This window comes from Symsagittifera roscoffensis, chromosome 6 (genome assembly GCF_963678635.1).
Source record: "Symsagittifera roscoffensis chromosome 6, txSymRosc1.1, whole genome shotgun sequence".
NCBI classification, from domain to species: domain Eukaryota; kingdom Metazoa; phylum Xenacoelomorpha; order Acoela; family Convolutidae; genus Symsagittifera; species Symsagittifera roscoffensis.
In genome coordinates, this window is record NC_087067.1 from 42,726,010 (window position 1) to 42,747,178 (window position 21,169).

A 21,169-nucleotide genomic window follows, 5' to 3' on the forward strand; every position below is an offset into this window, starting at 1 on the left:
GAAAATGAAAATGTCACGCTTGCTACTGCCTCAGTTCTCGAGTAGCGCACTCGTAGGTTCAGAGGTCCCCAGTTTGAGGTTGCCACCAAAAAATTGGTTCTCATCGGACCTTTTCCACAGCTTCAGTAAATCAAAATCCCATCTGAAACATTTGAAAACGCAGCTTTGGTGGATAGAAAATTTTAGCGTTTTTTAAAAAATAATTCCTGACGGAGCTACATTTCATATCCTATAGTTCTTTTTGAGTGTTTTATTGTTTGAAAAATAAAAATTTTCTGGTGTATTTCTTAATTTTTTCTTGTTTTCCGGAGATGAAAAACAATTTTTTATTAATCATAAAATGATAAGGTAATCAATGAAATGTTGTGTCATCTGATTTCATCATTGAGAACAACTTTTGAAAATAGTATGAATCGAACCTAAATTCAAAATGAACTATTTTGAACAAAAGCTTGAAGAAACCTCCCAAAAATTTACGCCCTACAAGTGATCGAACCCTTGACGGTTGGATTAACAGTCCACCGCTCTACCAGCTGAGCTAGCAGGGCTCCTTATACTGATTAATAACAATGCAACTGTTTAATTTTGTACAATTTTATTCGTTTCTACCAAACACACTTCAATTTCTGTTCTTGACAGCTTACATTTCACGATGTCTCCGAAGTTGACTTCCAAAGGTCGTTTTCTTTCACTTATTTGGACAGTTTTTTCACTGAAGAATTTTACTGCTGCTGCGTATCTCGATTAGCAAAAATCAGTGACTTCAAAGCTCCCGAACGGACTTTATAACAAAGAAGTATTCTCAATTTTTGATCCTGTGCTTCCTTGAATTGCGGTTTGATCAGTGATTTATGAGTTAGATTAGTAAGACAATTTAAACTTCGTTCTCAAACTGTGTTTCATTGACCAAAACAATTTCTTCCTTTTCTGTGTTTTTTTTAGTTTTTAATTTGAGATGAAGTTAGTGGAAGTTGAACATAGTCTCCATTGGAGTTGTTTGGCTGTTATAACATGTTTTATTAAAAATCTTAACTGCTAAATTTTGAACTTGACTCAAACAACAGCTGTTACTAGAGAAAATTTGAGCACAAACAAAAAAGATCAAATTAATTAAAAGCCTACGCTCGACAAAAAACTCAATCTCCGCTAAGAAACATTGCTCTAAACTGAACACATTTTGTTTGTTTTTGCATCAACTTCTTTCATTTTCCTGGAAAATGAAAATGTCACGCTTGCTACTGCCTCAGTTCTCGAGTAGCGCACTCGTAGGTTCAGAGGTCCCCAGTTTGAGGTTGCCACCAAAAAATTGGTTCTCATCGGACCTTTTCCACAGCTTCAGTAAATCAAAATCCCATCTGAAACATTTGAAAACGCAGCTTTGGTGGATAGAAAATTTTAGCGTTTTTTAAAAAATAATTCCTGACGGAGCTACATTTCATATCCTATAGTTCTTTTTGAGTGTTTTATTGTTTGAAAAATAAAAATTTTCTGGTGTATTTCTTAATTTTTTCTTGTTTTCCGGAGATGAAAAACAATTTTTTATTAATCATAAAATGATAAGGTAATCAATGAAATGTTGTGTCATCTGATTTCATCATTGAGAACAACTTTTGAAAATAGTATGAATCGAACCTAAATTCAAAATGAACTATTTTGAAACAAAAGCTTGAAGAAGCCTCCCAAAAATTTACGCCCCACAAGGGACTCGAACCTTTGACCGTTGGATTAAAAGTCCAACGCTCTACTAGCTGAGCTAGCAGGGCTAATTATTATGCTCAATAACAATGCAACTGTTTAATTTTGTACAATTTTATTCGTTTCTACCAAACACACTTCAATTTCTGTTCTTGACAGCTTTACATTTCACGATGTCTCCGAAGTTGACTTTCAAAGGTCGTTTTCTTTCACTTATTTGGACAGTTTTTTTCACTGAAGAATTTTACTGCTGCTGCGTATCTCGATTAGCAAAAATCAGTACATTCATAGCTCCCGAACGGACTTTATATCAAAGAAGTATTCTCAATTTTTGATCCTGTGCTTCCTTGAATTGCGGTTTGATCAATGATTTATGTGTTAGAGTAGTAAGACAATTTAAACTTCGTTCTCAAACAGTGTTTCATTGACCAAAACAATTTCTTCCTTTTCTGTGTTTTTTTTTAATTTGAGATGAAGTTAGTGGAAGTTGAACATAGTCTCCATTGGAGTTTTTTGGCTGTTACAACATGTTTTCTTAAACATCTCAACTGCTGAATTTTGAACTTGGCTCAAACAACAGCTGTTCGTAGAGAAAATTTGAGCACAAACAAAAAAGATCAAAGTAACTAAAAGCCTGCGCCCGACAAAAAACTCAATCTCCTCTAAGAAACATTGCTCAAAACTGAACACATTTTGTTTGTTTTTGCATCATCTTCTTTCAATTTCCCGGAAAATGTCACGCTTGCTACTGCCTCAGTTCTCGAGTAGCGCACTCGTAGGTTCAGAGGTCCCCAGTTTGAGGTTGCCACCAAAAAATTGGTTCTCATCGGACCTTTTCCACAGCTTCAATGAATCAAAATCCCATCTGAAACTTTTGAAAACGCAGCTTTTGTGGTTAGAAAAATATAGCGTTTTTTTAAAAATAATTCCTGACGGAGCTACATTTCATATCCTATAGTTTTTTTTGAGTGTTGTATTGTTTGAAAAATAAAAATTTTCTTGTGTATTTCTTAATTAATCCTAAAATGATAACGTAATCGATGAAATGCTGCGTCATCTGATTTCATCATTGAGAACAACTTTTGAAAATAGTATGAATCGAACCTAAATTCAAAATGAACTATTTTGAAACAAAAGCTTGAAGAAGCCTCCCAAAAATTTACGCCCCACAAGGGACTCGAACCTTTGACCGTTGGATTAAAAGTCCAACGCTCTACTAGCTGAGCTAGCAGGGCTAATTATTATGCTCAATAACAATGCAACTGTTCAATTTTGTACAATTTTATTCGTTTCTACCAAACACACTTCAATTTCTGTTCTTGACAGCTTTACATTTCACGATGTCTCCGAAGTTGACTTTCAAAGGTCGTTTTCTTTCACTTATTTGGACAGTTTTTTTCACTGAAGAATTTTACTGCTGCTGCGTATCTCGATTAGCAAAAATCAGTACATTCATAGCTCCCGAACGGACTTTATATCAAAGAAGTATTCTCAATTTTTGATCCTGTGCTTCCTTGAATTGCGGTTTGATCAATGATTTATGTGTTAGAGTAGTAAGACAATTTAAACTTCGTTCTCAAACAGTGTTTCATTGACCAAAACAATTTCTTCCTTTTCTGTTTTTTTTTTTAATTTGAGATGAAGTTAGTGGAAGTTGAACATAGTCTCCATTGGAGTTTTTTGGCTGTTACAACATGTTTTCTTAAACATCTCAACTGCTGAATTTTGAACTTGGCTCAAACAACAGCTGTTCGTAGAGAAAATTTGAGCACAAACAAAAAAGATCAAAGTAACTAAAAGCCTGCGCCCGACAAAAAACTCAATCTCCTCTAAGAAACATTGCTCAAAACTGAACACATTTTGTTTGTTTTTGCATCATCTTCTTTCAATTTCCCGGAAAATGTCACGCTTGCTACTGCCTCAGTTCTCGAGTAGCGCACTCGTAGGTTCAGAGGTCCCCAGTTTGAGGTTGCCACCAAAAAATTGGTTCTCATCGGACCTTTTCCACAGCTTCAATGAATCAAAATCCCATCTGAAACTTTTGAAAACGCAGCTTTTGTGGTTAGAAAAATATAGCGTTTTTTTTAAAATAATTCCTGACGGAGCTACATTTCATATCCTATAGTTTTTTTTGAGTGTTGTATTGTTTGAAAAATAAAAATTTTTTTGTGTATTTCTTAATTAATCCTAAAATGATAACGTAATCGATGAAATGCTGCGTCATCTGATTTCATCATTGAGAACAACTTTTGAAAATAGTTCGAATCAAACCTAAATTCAAAATGAACTATTTTGAACAAAAGCTTAAAGAATACTCCCAAAAATTTACGCCCTACAAGTGATCGAACCCTTGACGGTTGGATTAACAGTCCACCGCTCTACCAGCTGAGCTAGCAGGGCTCCTTATACTGATTAATAACAATGCAACTGTTTAATTTTGTACAATTTTATTCGTTTCTACCAAACACACTTCAATTTCTGTTCTTGACAGCTTACATTTCACGATGTCTCCGAAGTTGACTTCCAAAGGTCGTTTTCTTTCACTTATTTGGACAGTTTTTTCACTGAAGAATTTTACTGCTGCTGCGTATCTCGATTAGCAAAAATCAGTGACTTCAAAGCTCCCGAACGGACTTTATAACAAAGAAGTATTCTCAATTTTTGATCCTGTGCTTCCTTGAATTGCGGTTTGATCAGTGATTTATGAGTTAGATTAGTAAGACAATTTAAACTTCGTTCTCAAACTGTGTTTCATTGACCAAAACAATTTCTTCCTTTTCTGTGTTTTTTTTAGTTTTTAATTTGAGATGAAGTTAGTGGAAGTTGAACATAGTCTCCATTGGAGCTGTTTGGCTGTTATAACATGTTTTATTAAAAATCTTAACTGCTAAATTTTGAACTTGACTCAAACAACAGCTGTTACTAGAGAAAATTTGAGCACAAACAAAAAAGATCAAATTAATTAAAAGCCTACGCTCGACAAAAAACTCAATCTCCGCTAAGAAACATTGCTCTAAACTGAACACATTTTGTTTGTTTTTGCATCAACTTCTTTCATTTTCCTGGAAAATGAAAATGTCACGCTTGCTACTGCCTCAGTTCTCGAGTAGCGCACTCGTAGGTTCAGAGGTCCCCAGTTTGAGGTTGCCACCAAAAAATTGGTTCTCATCGGACCTTTTCCACAGCTTCAGTAAATCAAAATCCCATCTGAAACATTTGAAAACGCAGCTTTGGTGGATAGAAAGTTTTAGCGTTTTTTAAAAAATAATTCCTGACGGAGCTACATTTCATATCCTATAGTTCTTTTTGAGTGTTTTATTGTTTGAAAAATAAAAATTTTCTGGTGTATTTCTTAATTTTTTCTTGTTTTCCGGAGATGAAAAACAATTTTTTATTAATCATAAAATGATAAGGTAATCAATGAAATGTTGTGTCATCTGATTTCATCATTGAGAACAACTTTTGAAAATAGTATGAATCGAACCTAAATTCAAAATGAACTATTTTGAAACAAAAGCTTGAAGAAGCCTCCCAAAAATTTACGCCCCACAAGGGACTCGAACCTTTGACCGTTGGATTAAAAGTCCAACGCTCTACTAGCTGAGCTAGCAGGGCTAAGTATTATGCTCAATAACAATGCAACTGTTTAATTTTGTACAATTTTATTCGTTTCTACCAAACACACTTCAATTTCTGTTCTTGACAGCTTTACATTTCACGATGTCTCCGAAGTTGACTTTCAAAGGTCGTTTTCTTTCACTTATTTGGACAGTTTTTTTCACTGAAGAATTTTACTTCTGCTGCGTATCTCGATTAGCAAAAATCAGTACATTCATAGCTCCCGAACGGACTTTATATCAAAGAAGTATTCTCAATTTTTGATCATGTGCTTCCTTGAATTGCGGTTTGATCAATGATTTATGTGTTAGAGTAGTAAGACAATTTAAACTTCGTTCTCAAACAGTGTTTCATTGACCAAAACAATTTCTTCCTTTTCTGTGTTTTTTTTTTACTTTTAATTTGAGATGAAGTTAGTGGAAGTTGAACATAGTCTCCATTGGAGTTTTTTTGGCTGTAATAACATGTTTTCTTAAAAATTTCAACTGATAAATTTTGAACTTGGCTCAAACAACAGCTGTTCGTAGAGAAAATTTAAGCACAAACAAAAAAGATCAAATTAACTAAAAGCCTACGCCCGACAAAAAACTCATTCTCCGCTAAGAAACATTACTCTAAACTGAACACATTTTGTTTGTTTTTGCATCATCTTCTTTCATTTTCCTGGAAAATGTCACGCTTGCTACTGCCTCAGTTCTCGAGTAGCGCACTCATAGGTTCAGAGGTCGCCAGTTTGAGGTTGCCACCAAAAAATTGGTTCTCATCGGACCTTTTCCACAGCTTCAGTGAATCAAAATCCCAGCTGAAACTTTTTAAAACACAGCTTTGGTGGATTAGAAAATTTTAGCGTTTTTTTAAATGATTCCTGACGGAGCTACATTTCTTATCCTATAGTTCTTTTTGAGTGTTGTATTGTTTGAAAAATAAAAATTTTGTTGTGTATCTCTTAATTTTTTGTTGTTTTCCGGAGATGAAATACAATTTTTTTTATTAATCATAAAATGATAACGTTATCGATGAAAGGTCGAATCGTCTGATTTCATCATTGAGAACAACATTTGAAAATAGTTTGAATCAAACCTAAATTCAAAATGAACCTATTTTGAACAAAAGCTTCAAGAAGCCTCCCAAAAATTTACGCCCCACAAGGGACTCGAACCCTTGACCGTTGTATTAAAAGTCCAACGCTCTACCAGCTGAGCTAGCAGGGCTCATTATACTGATCAATAACAAAGCAACTGTTTAATTTTGTACAATTTCATTCGTTTCTACCAAACACACTTCAATTTCTGTTCGTGACAGCTTTACATTTCACGGTGTCTCCGAAGTTGACTTTCATAGGTCGTTTTCTTTCAATAATTTTGGACAGTTTTTTTACTTAAGAATTTTACTGCTGCTGCGTATCTCGATTAGCAAAAATCAGTACTTTCAAAGCTCCCGAACGGACTTTACAACAAAGAAAAATTCTCAACTTTTGATCCTGTGCTTCCTTGAATTGCAGTTTGATCAGTGATTTATGTGTTAGAGTAGTAGACAATCTAAACTTCGTTCTCAAACAGTGTTTCATTGACCAAAAAATTTTCTTCCTTTTCTGGGTTTTTTGAACTTTTAATTCGAGATGAAGTTAGTGGAGGTTGAACATAGTCTCCATTGGAGTTGTTTGGCTGTTATAACATGTTTTCTTAAAAATCTTAACTGCTAAATTTTGAACTTGGCTCAAACAACAGCTGTTCGTAGAGAAAATTTGAGCACAAACAAAAAAGATCAAATTAACATAAGCCTACGCCCGACAAAAAAACTCAATCTCCGCTAAGAAACATTGCTCTAAACTGAACACATTTTGTTTGTTTTTGCGTCAACTTCTTTCAATTTCCTGGAAAATGTCACGCTTGCTAATGCCTCAGTTCTCGAGTAGCGCACTCGTAGGTTCAGAGGTCCCCAGTTTGAGGTAGCCACCAAAAAATTGATTCTGATCGGACCTTTTCCACAGCTTCAGTGAATCAAAATCCCATCTGAAACTTTTGAAAACACAGCTTTGGTGAATTAGAAAATTATAGCGTTTTTTTTAAAAAGGATTCCTGACGGAGCTACATTTCATCTCTTATAGTTCTTTTTGAGTGTTGTATTGTTTGAAAAATAAAAATTTTCTTTTGTATTTCTTGATTTTTTGTTGTTTTCCGGAAATGAAATACAATTTTTTTTATTAATCATAAAATGATAACGTAATCGATGAAATGTTGAAGCGTCTGATTTCATCATTGAGAACAACATTTGAAAATAGTTTGAATCAAACCTAAATTCAAAATCAACCTATTTTGAACAAAAGCTTGAAGAAGCCTCCCAAAAATTTACGCCCCACAAGGGACTCGAACCCTTGACCGTTGTATTAACAGTCCAACGCTCTACCAGCTGAGCTAGCAGGGCTCATTATTCTGATCAATAACAAAGCAACTGTTTAATTTTGTACAATTTCATTCGTTTCTACCAAACACACTTCAATTTCTGTTCGTGACAGCTTTACATTTCACGGTGTCTCCGAAGTTGACTTTCATAGGTCGTTTTCTTTCAATAATTTTGGACAGTTTTTTTACTTAAGAATTTATCTGCTGCTGCGTATCTCGATTAGCAAAAATCAGTATTTTCAAAGCTCCCGAACGGACTTTATAACAAAGAAAAATTCTCAATTTTTGATCCTGTGCTTCCTTGAATTGCAGTTTGATCAGTGATTTATGTGTTAGAGTAGTAGACAATCTAAACTTCGTTCTCAAACAGTGTTTCATTGACCAAAAAATTTTCTTCCTTTTCTGGGTTTTTTGAACTTTTAATTCGAGATGAAGTTAGTGGAGGTTGAACATAGTCTCCATTGGAGTTGTTTGGCTGTTATAACATGTTTTCTTAAAAATCTTAAATGCTAAATTTTGAACTTGGCTCAAACAACAGCTGTTCGTAGAGAAAATTTGAGCACAAACAAAAAAGATAAAATTAACATAAGCCTACGCCCGACAAAAAAACTCAATCTCCGCTAAGAAACATTGCTCTAAACTGAACACATTTTGTTTGATTTTGCGTCAACTTCTTTCAATTTCCTGGAAAATATCACTCTTGCTAATGCCTCAGTTCTCGAGTAGCGCACTCGTAGGTTCAGAGGTCCCCAGTTTGAGGTAGCCACCAAAAAATTGATAATGATCGGACCTTTTACACAGCTTCAGTGAATCAAAATCACATCTGAAAATTTTGAAAACACAGCTTTGGTGAATTAGAAAATTATAGCGTTTTTTTAAAAAAGGATTCCTAAAGGAGCTACATTTCATCTCTTATAGTTCTTTTTGAGTGTTGTATTGTTTGAAAAATAAAAATTTTCTTTTGTATTTCTTGATTTTTTGTTGTTTTCCGGAGATGAAATACAATTTTTTTTATTAATCATAAAATGATAACGTAAACGATGAAATGTTGAAGCGTCTGATTTCATCATTGAGAACAACATTTGAAAATAGTTTGAATCAAACCTAAATTCAAAATCAACCTATTTTGAACAAAAGCTTGAAGAAGCCTCCCAAAAATTTACGCCCCACAAGGGACTCGAACCCTTGACCGTTGTATTAACAGTCCAACGCTCTACCAGCTGAGCTAGCAGGCCTCATTATTCTGATCAATAACAAAGCAACTGTTTAATTTTGTACAATTTCATTCGTTTCTACCAAACACACTTCAATTTCTGTTCGTGACAGCTTTACATTTCACGGTGTCTCCGAAGTTGACTTTCATAGGTCGTTTTCTTTCAATAATTTTGGACAGTTTTTTTACTTAAGAATTTATCTGCTGCTGCGTATCTCGCTTAGCAAAAATCAGTATTTTCAAAGCTCCCGAACGGATTTTATAACAAAGAAAAATTCTCAATTTTTGATCCTGTGCTTCCTTGAATTGCAGTTTGATCAGTGATTTATGTGTTAGAGTAGTAGACAATCTAAACTTCGTTCTCAAACAGTGTTTCATTGACCAAAAAATTTTCTTCCTTTTCTGGGTTTTTCGAACTTTTAATTCGAGATGAAGTTAGTGGAGGTTGAACATAGTCTCCATTGGAGTTGTTTGGCTGTTATAACATGTTTTCTTAAAAATCTTAACTGCTAAATTTTGAACTTGGCTCAAACAACAGCTGTTCGTAGAGAAAATTTGAGCACAAACAAAAAAGATCAAATTAACATAAGCCTACGCCCGACAAAAAAACTCAATCTCCGCTAAGAAACATTGCTCTAAACTGAACACATTTTGTTTGTTTTTGCGTCAACTTCTTTCAATTTCCTGGAAAAGGTCACGCTTGCTAATGCCTCAGTTCTCGAGTAGCGCACTCGTAGGTTCAGAGGTCCCCAGTTTGAGGTAGCCACCAAAAAATTGATTCTGATCGGACCTTTTCCACAGCTTCAGTGAATCAAAATCCCATCTGAAACTTTTGAAAACACAGCTTTGGTGAATTAGAAAATTATAGCGTTTTTTTAAAAATGATTCCTGGCGGAGCTACATTTCATATCCTATAGTTCTTTTTGAGTGTTGTATTGTTTGAAAAATAAAAATTTTCTTGTGTATTTCTTGATTTTTTGTTGTTTTCCGGAGATGAAATACAATTTTTTTTATTAATCATAAAATGATAACGTAATCGATGAAATGTTGGGCCGTCTGATTTCATCATTGAGAACAACTTTTGAAAATAGTTTAAATCAAACCTATATTCAAAATGAACCTAGTTTGAACAAAAGCTTGAAGAGCCTCCCAAAAATTTACGCCTCACAAGGGACTCGAACCCTTGACCGTTGGATTAAAAGTCCAACGCTCTACCAGCTGAGCTAGCAGGGCTCCTTATACTGATCAATAACAATGCAACTGTTTAATTTTGTACAATTTCGTTTGTTTCTACCAAACACACTTCAATTTCTGTTCTTGACAGCTTTATATTTCACGATGTCTCCAAAGTTGACTTTCATAGGTCGTTTTCTTTCAATAATTTTGGACAGTTTTTTTACTTAAGAATTTTACTGCTGCTGCGTATCTCGATTAGCAAAAATCAGTACCTTCAAAGCTCCCGAACGGACTTTATGACAAAGAAGTATTCTCAATTTTTGATTCTGTGCTTCCTTGAATTGCGTTTTGATCAGTGATTTATGTGTTAGAGTAGTAAGACAATTCAAACTTCGTTCTCATTGACCGAAACAATTTCTTCCTTTTCTGCGTTTTTTTTTAACTTTTAATTTGAGATGAAGTTAGTGGAAGTTGAACATAGTCTCCATTGGAGTTGTTTGGCTGTTAATACATGTTTTCTTAAAAAACTCAATTGCTAAATTTTGAACTTGGCTCAAACAACAGCTTTTCGTAGAGAAAATTTGAGCACAAACAAAAAAGATCAAAATAACTAAAAGCTTATGCCCGACAAAAAAACTCAATCTCCGCTGAGAAACATTGCTCTAAACTGAACAGATTTTGTTTGTTTTTGCATCATCTTCTTTCATTTTCCTGGTAAATGTCATGCTTGCTACTGCCTCAGTTCTCGAGTAGCGCACTCGTAGGTTCAGAGGTCCCCAGTTTGAGGTTGCCACCAAAAAATTGGTTCTCATCGGACCTTTTCCACAGCTTCAGTGATTCAAAATCCTATCTGAAACTTTTGAAAACACAGCTTTGGTGGATTAGAAAATTATAGCATTTTTTTAAGATGATTCCTGACGGAGCTACATTTCATATCCTATAGTTCTTTTTGAGTGTTGTATTTTTTGAAAAATAAAAATTTTCTTGTGTATTTCTTGATTTTTTGTTGTTTTCTGGAGATGAAATACAATTTTTTTTATTAATCATAAAATGATAACGTAACCGATGAAATGTTGGGTCGTCTGATTTCATCATTGAGAACAACTTTTGAAAATAGTTTGAATCAAACCTATATTCAAAATGAACCTAGTTTGAACAAAAGCTTGAAGAAGCCTCCCAAAAATTTACGCCCCACAAGGGACTCGAACCCTTGACCGTTGGATTAAAAGTCCAACGCTCTACCAGCTGAGCTAGCAGGGCTAATTATACTGATCAATAACAATGCAACTGTTTAATTTTGTACAATTTCATTCGTTTCTACCAAACACGCTTCAATTTCTGTTCTTGACAGCTTTACATTTCACGATGTCTCCAAAGTTGACTTTCATAGGTCGTTTTCTTTCAATAATTTTGGACAGTTTTTTTACTTAAGAATTTTACTGCTGCTGCGTATGTCGATTAGCAAAAATCAGTACCTTCAAAGCTCCCGAACGGACTTTATGACAAAGAAGTATTCTCAATTTTTGATTCTGTGCTTCCTTGAATTGCGGTTTGATCAGTGATTTATGTGTTAGAGTAGTAAGACAATTCAAACTTCGTTCTCATTGACCGAAACAATTTCTTCCTTTACTGTGTTTTTTTTTAACTTTTAATTTGAGATGAAGTTAGTGGAAGTTGAACATAGTCTCCATTGGAGTTGTTTGGCTGTTATAACATGTTTTATTAAAAATCTTAACTGCTAAATTTTGAACTTGGCTCAAACAACAGCTGTTACTAGAGAAAATTTGAGCACAAACAAAAAAGATCAAATTAATTAAAAGCCTACGCTCGACAAAAAACTCAATCTCCGCTAAGAAACATTGCTCTAAACTGAACACATTTTGTTTGTTTTTGAATCAACTTCTTTCATTTTCCTGGAAAATGAAAATGTCACGCTTGCTATTGCCTCAGTTCTCGAGTAGCGCACTCGTAGGTTCAGAGGTCCCCAGTTTGAGGTTGCCACCAAAAAATTGGTTCTCATCGGAAATTTTCCACAGCTTCAGTGAATCAAAATCCCATCTGAATAGTTTGAAAACACAGCTTTGGTGGATTAGAAAAATTTAGCGTTTTTCGAAAATGATTCCTGACGGAGCTACAATTCATATCCTATAGTTTTTTTTGAGTGTTGTATTGTTTGAAAAATAAAAACTTTCTTGTGAATTTCTTAATTTTTTGTTGTTTTCCGGAGTTGAAAATTTTTTTTTTTATTAATCATAAAATGATAACGTAATCGATGAAATGTTGGGTCGTCTGATTTCATCATTGAGAACAACTTTTGAAAATAGTTTGAATCAAACCTATATTCAAAATGAACCTAGTTTGAACAAAAGCTTGAAGAAGCCTCCCAAAAATTTACGCCTCACAAGGGACTCGAACCCTTGACCGTTGGATGAAAACGTCCAACGCTCTACCAGCTGAGCTAGCAGGGCTCCTTATACTGATCAATAACAATGCAACTGTTTAATTTTGTACAATTTCGTTTGTTTCTACCAAACACACTTCAATTTCTGTTCTTGACAGCTTTATATTTCACGATGTCTCCAAAGTTGACTTTCATCGGTCGTTTTCTTTCAATAATTTTGGACAGTTTTTTTACTTGAGAAATTTGCTGCTGCTGCGTATCTCGATTAGCAAAAATCAGTACTTTCAAAGCTCCCGAACGGACTTTATAACAAAGAAGTATTCTCAATTTTTGATCCTGTGCTTCCTTGAATTGCGGTTATATCAGTGATTTATGTGTTAGAGTAGTAAGACAATTTAAACTTCGTTCTTAAACAGTGTTTCAATGACCAAAACAATTTCTTCCTTTTCTGTGTTTTTTTTTATTTTTAATTTGAGATGAAGTTAGTGGAAGTTGAACATAGTCTCCATTGGAGTTTTTTGGCTGTTACAACATGTTTTCTTAAACATCTCAACTGCTGAATTTTGAACTTGGCTCAAACAACAGCTGTTCGTAGAGAAAATTTGAGCACAAACAAAAAAGATCAAATTAACTAAAAGCCTACGCCCGACAAAAAACTCAATCTCCGCTAAGAAACATTGCTAAAAACTGAACACATTTTGTTTGTTTTTGCATCATCTTCTTTCAATTTCCCGGAAAATGTCACGCTTGCTACTGCCTCAGTTCTCGAGTAGCGCACTCGTAGGTTCAGAGGTCCCCAGTTTGAGGTTGCCACCAAAAAATTGGTTCTCATCGGACCTTTTCCACAGCTTCAGTGAATCAAAATCCCATCTGAAACCTTTAAAAACACAGCTTTGGTGGATTAGGAAATTATAGCGTTTTTTTAAAAATGATTCCTGACGGAGCTACATTTCATATCCTATAGTTCTTTTTGAGTGTTGTATTGTTTAAAAAATAAAAATTTTCTTGTGTTTTTCTTGATTTTTTGTTGTTTTCCGAAGATGAGATACAGTTTTTTTTTATTAATCAAAAAATGATAACGTAATCGATGAAATGTTGGGTCGTCTGATTTCATTATTGAGAACAACTTTTGAAAAAAGTTTGAATCAAACCTAAATTCAAAATGAACCTATTTACAACAAAAGCTTGAAGATGCCTCTTAAAAATTTACGCCCCACAAGGAACTCGAACCCTTTTCCAACGCTCTACCAACTGAGCTAGCAGGGCTCATTCTAATGATCAAAAACAATGAAACTGTTTAATTTTGTACAATTTTATTCGTTTCTACCAAACACACTTCAATTTCTGTTCTTGACAGCTTTACATTTTACGATGTCCCCGAAGTTGACTTTCATAGGTCGTTTTCTTTCACTTATTTGGACAGTTTTTTTTTTACTTAAAAATTTTACTGCTGCTGCGTATCTCGATTAGCCAAAATCTGTATCTTCAAAGCTCCCGAACGAACTTTATAACAAAAATGTATTCTCAATTTTTGATCCTGTGCTTCCTTGAATTGCGGTTTGATCAGTGATTTATGTGTTAGAGTAGTAAGACAATTTAAACTTCGTTCTTAAACAGTGTTTCAATGACCAAAACAATTTCTTCCTTTTCTGTGTTTTTTTTTACTTTTAATTTGAGATGAAGTTAGTGGAAGTTGAACATAGTCTCATTGGAGTTGTTTGGCTGTTATAACATGCTTTCATAAAAATCTCAATGGCTAAATTTTGAACTTGGCTCAAACAACAGCTGTTCGTAGAGAAAATTTGAGCACAAACAAAAAAGATCAAATTAACTAAAAGCCTACGCCCGACAAAAAAACTCAATCTCCGCTAAAAAACATTGCTCTAAAATGAACAGATTTTGTTTGTTTTTGCATCATCTTCTTTCATTTTCCTGGAAAATGTCATGCTTGCTACTGCCTCAGTTCTCGAGTAGCGCACTCGTAGGTTCAGAGGTCCCCAGTTTGAGGTTGCCACCAAAAAATTGGTTCTCATCGGACCTTTTCCACAGCTTCAGTGAATCAAAATCCCATCTGAAACCTTTAAAAACACAGCTTTGGTGGATTAGGAAATTATAGCGTTTTTTTAAAAATGATTCCTGACGGAGCTACATTTCATATCCTATAGTTCTTTTTGAGTGTTGTATTGTTTGAAAAATAAAACTTTTCTTGTGTATTTTTTTGATTTCTTGTTGTTTCCGGAGATGAAATACAATTTTTTTATTAATCATAAAATGATAACGTAATCGATGAAATGTTGGGTCGTCTGATTTCATCATTGAGAACAACTTTTGAACAAATGAACCTAGTTTGAACAAAAGCTTGTAGAAGCCTCCCAAAAATTTACGCCCCACAAGGTACTCGAACCCTTGACCGTTGGATTAAAAGTCCAACGCTCTACCAGCTGAGCTAGCAGGGCTCATTATAATGATCAATAACAATGCACCTGTTAAATTTTGTACAATTTCATTCGTTTCTACCAAACACACTTCAATTTCTGTTCTTAACAGCTTTATATTTCACGATGTATCCGAAGTTGACTTTCATAGGTCGTTTTGTTTCAATAATTTTGGACAGTTTTTTTACTTAAGAATTTTACTGCTGCTGCGTATCTCGATTAGCAAAAATCAGTACCTTCAAAGCTCCCGAACAGTTTTTATAACAAAGAAGTATTCTCAATTTTTTATCCTGAGCTTCCTTGAATGGAGGTTTGAAAAATTTACGCCCCACAAGGAACTCGAACCATTTTCCAACGCTCTACCAACTGAGCTAGCAGGGCTCATTCTAATGATCAAAAACAATGAAACTGTTTAATTTTGTACAATTTTATTCGTTTCTACCAAACACACTTCAATTTCTGTTCTTGACAGCTTTACATTTTACGATGTCCCCGAAGTTGACTTTCATAGGTCGTTTTCTTTCACTTATTTGGACAGTTTTTTTGACTTTCATAGGTCGTTTTGTTTCAATAATTTTGGACAGTTTTTTTACTTAAGAATTTTACTGCTGCTGCGTATCTCGATTAGCAAAAATCAGTACCTTCAAAGCTCCCGAACAGTTTTTATAACAAAGAAGTATTCTCAATTTTTTATCCTGAGCTTCCTTGAATGGAGGTTTGATCAGTGATTTAGGGGTTAAAGTGGTGAGACAAATAAAACTTCGTTCTCGGAACGTGTTTCATTGACCAAAACAGTTTCTTCCTTTTTCGGTGTTTTTTTTTTGAATTTTCAATTGAGATGGAGTTAGTGGAAGTTAAACATAGTCTCCAGTGGAGTTGTTTTGCTGTTATGACATGCTATCTCAAAAACTTCAATCGCTATTTTTTAAACTGGGCGCAAACAAAGCTTTACTAAGAGCAAACTTGATTTTAAACAAAAAAGATCAATTCAAGCGAAAGCCTACGCCCGGCAAAAAACTCAATTTCTGTCCGTTTTTCAAAGCCTCCGCTCAGAAACATAGGTCTAAACTGAAAGCGTTTTGTGTATTTTTGCATGATCTTCTTTCATTTTCCGAGAAAAGTGACGCTTTCTAATGCCTCAGTTCTCGAGTAGCGCACTCGACATGTTCAGAGGTCCCCAATTTGAGGTTGCCACCAATTGATTGGTTATCATCGGACCTTTTCCACAGCTTCCGTTAATCAAAATCCCATCTGAAATTTTTGTAAACACAGCTTCAGGGGGTTAGAAAATTATCAGCGTTTTTTGTAAGCGATTGCTGTCAGGGTTACACTTCATATCCTAAAGTTCTTTTTGAGTGTTGTATTGTTTGAAAAAGAAATCTTTTCTTGTGTTTTTTTCCAGAGATGAAATACATTTTTTTAATTAATCAAAATAAGATTGACTAAAATGATGAAAAGTTGTGTCGTCTGATTTCATCATTGAGAACAACTTTTGGAGTTGGTTTGAATCAAATCTAATTTCAATACTTTCAAAATGAACCTACTTTGAACAAAAGCTTGAAGAAGTCTCACAAAAAAATCCGCTCCGCAAGGGTCTCGATCCCTTATTCGTTAGATTACAGGTCCAACGCTCTACCGACTGAGCTATCAGGGCTCACATTACTTAAAAAATTACTGCTGATGCGTTTCTTGCTTAGCATAAACCAGTACCTTCGAAGCTCCCAAACGGACTGAACAACGAAGAAGTGTTTTCAGTTTTTCATCCTGCGCTTCCTTGAATTGAGGTTTTACCAGTGATTTAAGTGTTAAAGTGGTCAGACAATTTAAAATTCTTTCTCGCAAAAAGTTGCATTGATCAAAACAACTTCTTCTTTTTTCTGTGTTTTTTATTTTTTTTATAATTTTCATTTGACATGAAGTTAGTGGAAGTTAAACATAGTCTCCAGTGGAATTGTTTTGCTGTTTTGACATGTTATCTTAAAAACTTCGATCGCTGTTTTTTCAACTTGGCTCAAACAAAAACTGTTCTGAGAGCAATTTTGAACACAAACGAAAAAATCAATATAACTAAAAGCCTACGCCAGACAAAAACTCAACTTCTGGCTGCTTTTCAAATCCTCCGCTCAGAAACATAGGTCTAACTTGAACACGTTTTGTTTTTATTTTTGCATCATCTTTCATTTTCCTGGAAAATGTGACGCTTGCTACTGCCTCAGTTTTCGAGTAGCGCACTCGATAGGTTCAGAGGTTCCCAGTTTGAGGTTGCCACCAATTAATTGGTTCTCATCGGACCTTTTCCACAGCTTCAGTGAATCACAATCCCATCTGAAATTTTTGAAAACACAGCTTGAGGGGATTAGAAAATATTCAGCGTTTTTTAAAATGATTCCTGACATGGTTACATTTCATATCGAATAGTTCTTTTTGAGTGTTGTTTTGTTTGAAAAATAAATATTTTTTTAATGTATTTTTTGATTTCTTGTTGTTTTCCGGAGATGAAATACAATTTTTTTTATTAATCATAAAATGATAACGTAATCGATGAAATGTTGGGTCGTCTGATTTCATCAATGAGAACAACTTTTGAAATTGGTTCGAATCAAATCTAAATTCATAATGAACCTAATTTGAACAAAAGCTTTAACAAGCCTCACAAAAATTTACGCCCCACAAAGGACTCGAACCCTTTGCCCAACGCTCTACCGACTGAGCTTGCAGGGCTCAATGTACTGCTGAAAAATGGAACTGTTCAATTTTGTACAACTTTGTTCCTTTCTACCAAACACACTTCAATTTCTGTTCTTGACAGCTTTACACTACACAATGTCTCCGAAGTTAACTTTCATAGGTCGTTTTCTTTTACTTATTCGAGCAGTTTTTTAGAACTTAAGAAGTTTACTGCTGCTGCGTTTCTCGATTAGCATAAATCAGAATCTTCAAAGCTTCCAAACGGAACTTAAAACAAAAGAGTATCCTCAATTTTTTTATCCTGAGCTTCCTTGAATTGGGGTTTGATCAGTGATTTTAGAGTTAAAGTGGCAAGACAAATTTAAACTTCGTTTTCGAAAAGTGTTGCATTGACCAAAATAATTTCTTCTTTTTTCTGTGTTTTTTTTTAAATTTTCATTTGGAATGAAGTTAGTGGAAGTTAAACATAGTCTCCAGTGAAGTTGTTTTGCTGTTATGACATGCTATCTTAAAACTTCAATAGCTATTTTTTCAATTGGGCTGAAACAAAAACTGTTCTACGAGCAAATTTGAACTCAAGCAAAAAAGATCAAATCAAGTTAAAGCCTACGCCAGACAGAAACTCAATTTCTGACCGTTTTTCAAAGCCTCCGGTCAGAAACATAGGTCTAGACTAAACACATTTTGTTTATTTTTGCATCATCTTAAATTTTCCTGGAAAATGTCACGCTTTCTAATGCCTCAATTCTCGAGTAGAACATTCGATAGGTTCGGGGGTCCCCAGTCTGAGAATGCCACCAATTATTTGGTTCTCATCGCACCTTTTCCACAGCTTCAGTGAATCAAAATTGCGTCAGTCTTTTTTTAAAGCACAAATTTAGTGGATCTAAACTCTATCAGCGTTTTTTGAAAATTATTTCTGATAGAGTCACAGTTCATATTCTATAGTTCTTTTTGAGTGTTGTAAAGTTTGAAAAACAAAAATTTTCAAACTCTTCTGTGTTCTCTTGATTTTTTGTTGTTTTCTGGAGATTTGTTGTTTTCTGGTGAAACAACAAATCTCCAGATTTGTTGAAATTTTTTTGTTGTTTTCTGGTGAAAAAACTAATTTTGGTCACGAAATGATAACGTCATTGTTGAGTTGTTGTGGCGTCTTATTTTATCAATGAAGACCTCTACTGAAGTTGGTTTTAATCAAGCCCAATTTCAAAATGATCCTCCTTCAATTCAAAAGTGGGAAGAAGCCGCACAAAAAATTAGGGACCACACGGGACTTCAACTCCTGACCGTGGGATTGAGCTCACGGAGCTCTACCGTCTGCATTATCAGGACTCATACTACTTGTCGATAACAGTGTAACTGTTGAAATTTTACGATTTTGATCCTTTCTGCCAAACACACTTCATTTTCTGTTCTTGACAGCTTTACAATTCACGCTGTCTCCGAAGTTGACTTTCATAGGTCGTTTTCTTTCACTTATTTGGACAGTTTTTTTACTTAAGAATTTTACTGCTGCTGGGTATGTCCATTAGCATAAATCAGTACCTTCAAAGCTCCCGAACGGACTTTATAACAAAGAAGTACTTTCAATTTTTTATCCTGAGCTTCCTTAAACTGTGGACTCGAACTGTGGACGCCCCACAAAGGACTCGAACCTTTTGCCCAACGTTCTACCGACTGAGCTTGCAGGGCTCAATGTACTGCTGAATAATGGAACTGTTCAGTTTTGTACAACATTGTTCCTTTCTACCAAACACACTTCAATTTCTGTTCTTGACAGCTTTACACTACAGAATGTCTCCGAAGTTAACTTTCATAGGTCGTTTTCTTTTACTTATTCGGGCAGTTTTTTGAACTTAAGAAGTTTACTGCTGCTGCGTTTCTCGATTAGCACTCTAAACTTTTTTATCCTGAGCTTCCTTGAACTGTGGTTTGATCAGTGATTTAAGCGTTAAAGTGGTAAGACAATTGAAACTCCGTTCTCGAAACGTGCTGCATTGACCAAAACAGTTTCTTCCTTTTTCTGTGTTTTTTTTTAAATTTTCATTTGAGATGAAGTTAGTGGAAGTTAAACATAGTCTCCAGTGAAGTTGTTTTGCTGTTATGACATGCTATCTTAAAACTTCAATTGCTATTTTTTCAATTGGGCTGAAACAAAAACTGTTCCAAGAGCAAATTTGAACTCAAACAAAAAAGATCAATTCAAGCGAAAGCCTACGCCCGGCAAAAAACTCAATTTCTGTCCGTTTTTCAAAGCCTCCGCTCAGAAATATAGGTCTAAACTGAACTCGTTTTGTTTATTTTTGCATGATCTTCTTTCATTTGCCGAAAAAAAAGACGCTTTCTAATGCCTCAGTTCTCGAGTAGCGCACTCGACATGTTCAGAGGTCCTCAATTTGAGGTTGCCACTAATTGATTGGTTATCATCGGACCTTTTCTACAGCTTATGTTAACCAAAATCCCATCTGAATTTTTTGTAAACACAACTTCAGGGGGTTGAAAATTATCAGCGGTTTTTGTAAACGATTGCTGTCAGGGTTACAATTCATATCCTAAAGTTCTTTTTGAGAGTTAATTTGTTTGAAAAAGAAATCTTTTCTTGTGTGTTTTTTTTTATTTTCTGTTGTTTTCCGGAGATGAAATACATTTTTTAATTAATCAAAAAAGATTGACTGAAATGATGAAATGTTGTGTCGTCTGATTTCATCATTGAGAACAACTTTTGGAGTTGGTTTGAATCAAATCTAATTTCAATACTTTCAAAATGAACCTACTTTGAACAAAAGCTTGAAGAAGTCTCACAAAAATAAACGCTCCACAAGGGTCTCGAACCCTTTGCCCAACGTTCTACCGACTGAGCTTGCAGGGCTCAAAGTACTGCTGAATAATGGAACTATTCAATTTTGTACAACTTTGTTCCTTTCTACCAAACACACTTCAATTTCTGTTCTTGACAGCTTTACACTACACAATGTCTCCGAAGTTAACATTCATAGGTCGTTTTCTTTTACTTATTCGGGCAGTTTTTTTGAACTTAAGAAGTTTACTGCTGCTGCGTTTCTCGATTAGCATAAATCAGAACCTTCAAAGCTTCTTCTTTTTTCTGTGTTTTGTTTTTCAATTTTCATTTGGGATGAAGTTAGCGGAAGTTTAACAGTCTCCAGTGAAGTTGTTTCGCTGTTATGACATGCTATCTTAAAACTTCAGTTGCTATTTTTTCAGTTGGGCGGAAACAAAAACTGTTCTAAGAGCAAACTTGAACTGAAGCAAAAAAGATAAAATCAAGTAAAAGCCTACGCCAGACAAAAAACTCAATTTCTGACCGTTTTTCAAAGCCTCCGGTCACAAACATAGGTCAAGACTAAACACGTTTTGTTTATTTTTGCATCATCTTTAAATTTCCTGGAAAATGTCACGCTTTCTAATGCCCCAATTCTCGAGAAGAACATTCGATAGGTTCGGAGGTCCCTAGTCTGAGGCTGCCACCAATTAATTGGTTCTCATCTGACCTTTTCCACAGCTATAGTGAATCAAAATCCCA

General features: G+C 34.7%; 1 protein-coding gene and 6 non-coding genes across 7 annotated transcripts in view; all 7 read right to left on the reverse strand.

Moving 5' to 3' along the window:
* Positions 1–21,169, reverse strand: part of LOC134848390 (thimet oligopeptidase-like) — a 197,417-nt gene that overhangs the window by 134,972 nt on the left and 41,276 nt on the right. The gene's annotated exons all lie outside the window — the stretch shown is intronic.
* Trnak-uuu (transfer RNA lysine (anticodon UUU)) lies at positions 6,452–6,524 on the reverse strand. Its single transcript has one exon. It is a non-coding gene; the product is annotated as a tRNA-Lys (tRNA).
* On the reverse strand, positions 7,665–7,737 carry Trnan-guu (transfer RNA asparagine (anticodon GUU)). The gene has a single exon. It is a non-coding gene; the product is annotated as a tRNA-Asn (tRNA).
* Trnan-guu (transfer RNA asparagine (anticodon GUU)) lies at positions 8,878–8,950 on the reverse strand. The gene has a single exon. It is a non-coding gene; the product is annotated as a tRNA-Asn (tRNA).
* Positions 10,089–10,161, reverse strand: Trnak-uuu (transfer RNA lysine (anticodon UUU)). Its single transcript has one exon. It is a non-coding gene; the product is annotated as a tRNA-Lys (tRNA).
* Trnak-uuu (transfer RNA lysine (anticodon UUU)) lies at positions 11,292–11,364 on the reverse strand. Its single transcript has one exon. It is a non-coding gene; the product is annotated as a tRNA-Lys (tRNA).
* Positions 14,889–14,961, reverse strand: Trnak-uuu (transfer RNA lysine (anticodon UUU)). The gene has a single exon. It is a non-coding gene; the product is annotated as a tRNA-Lys (tRNA).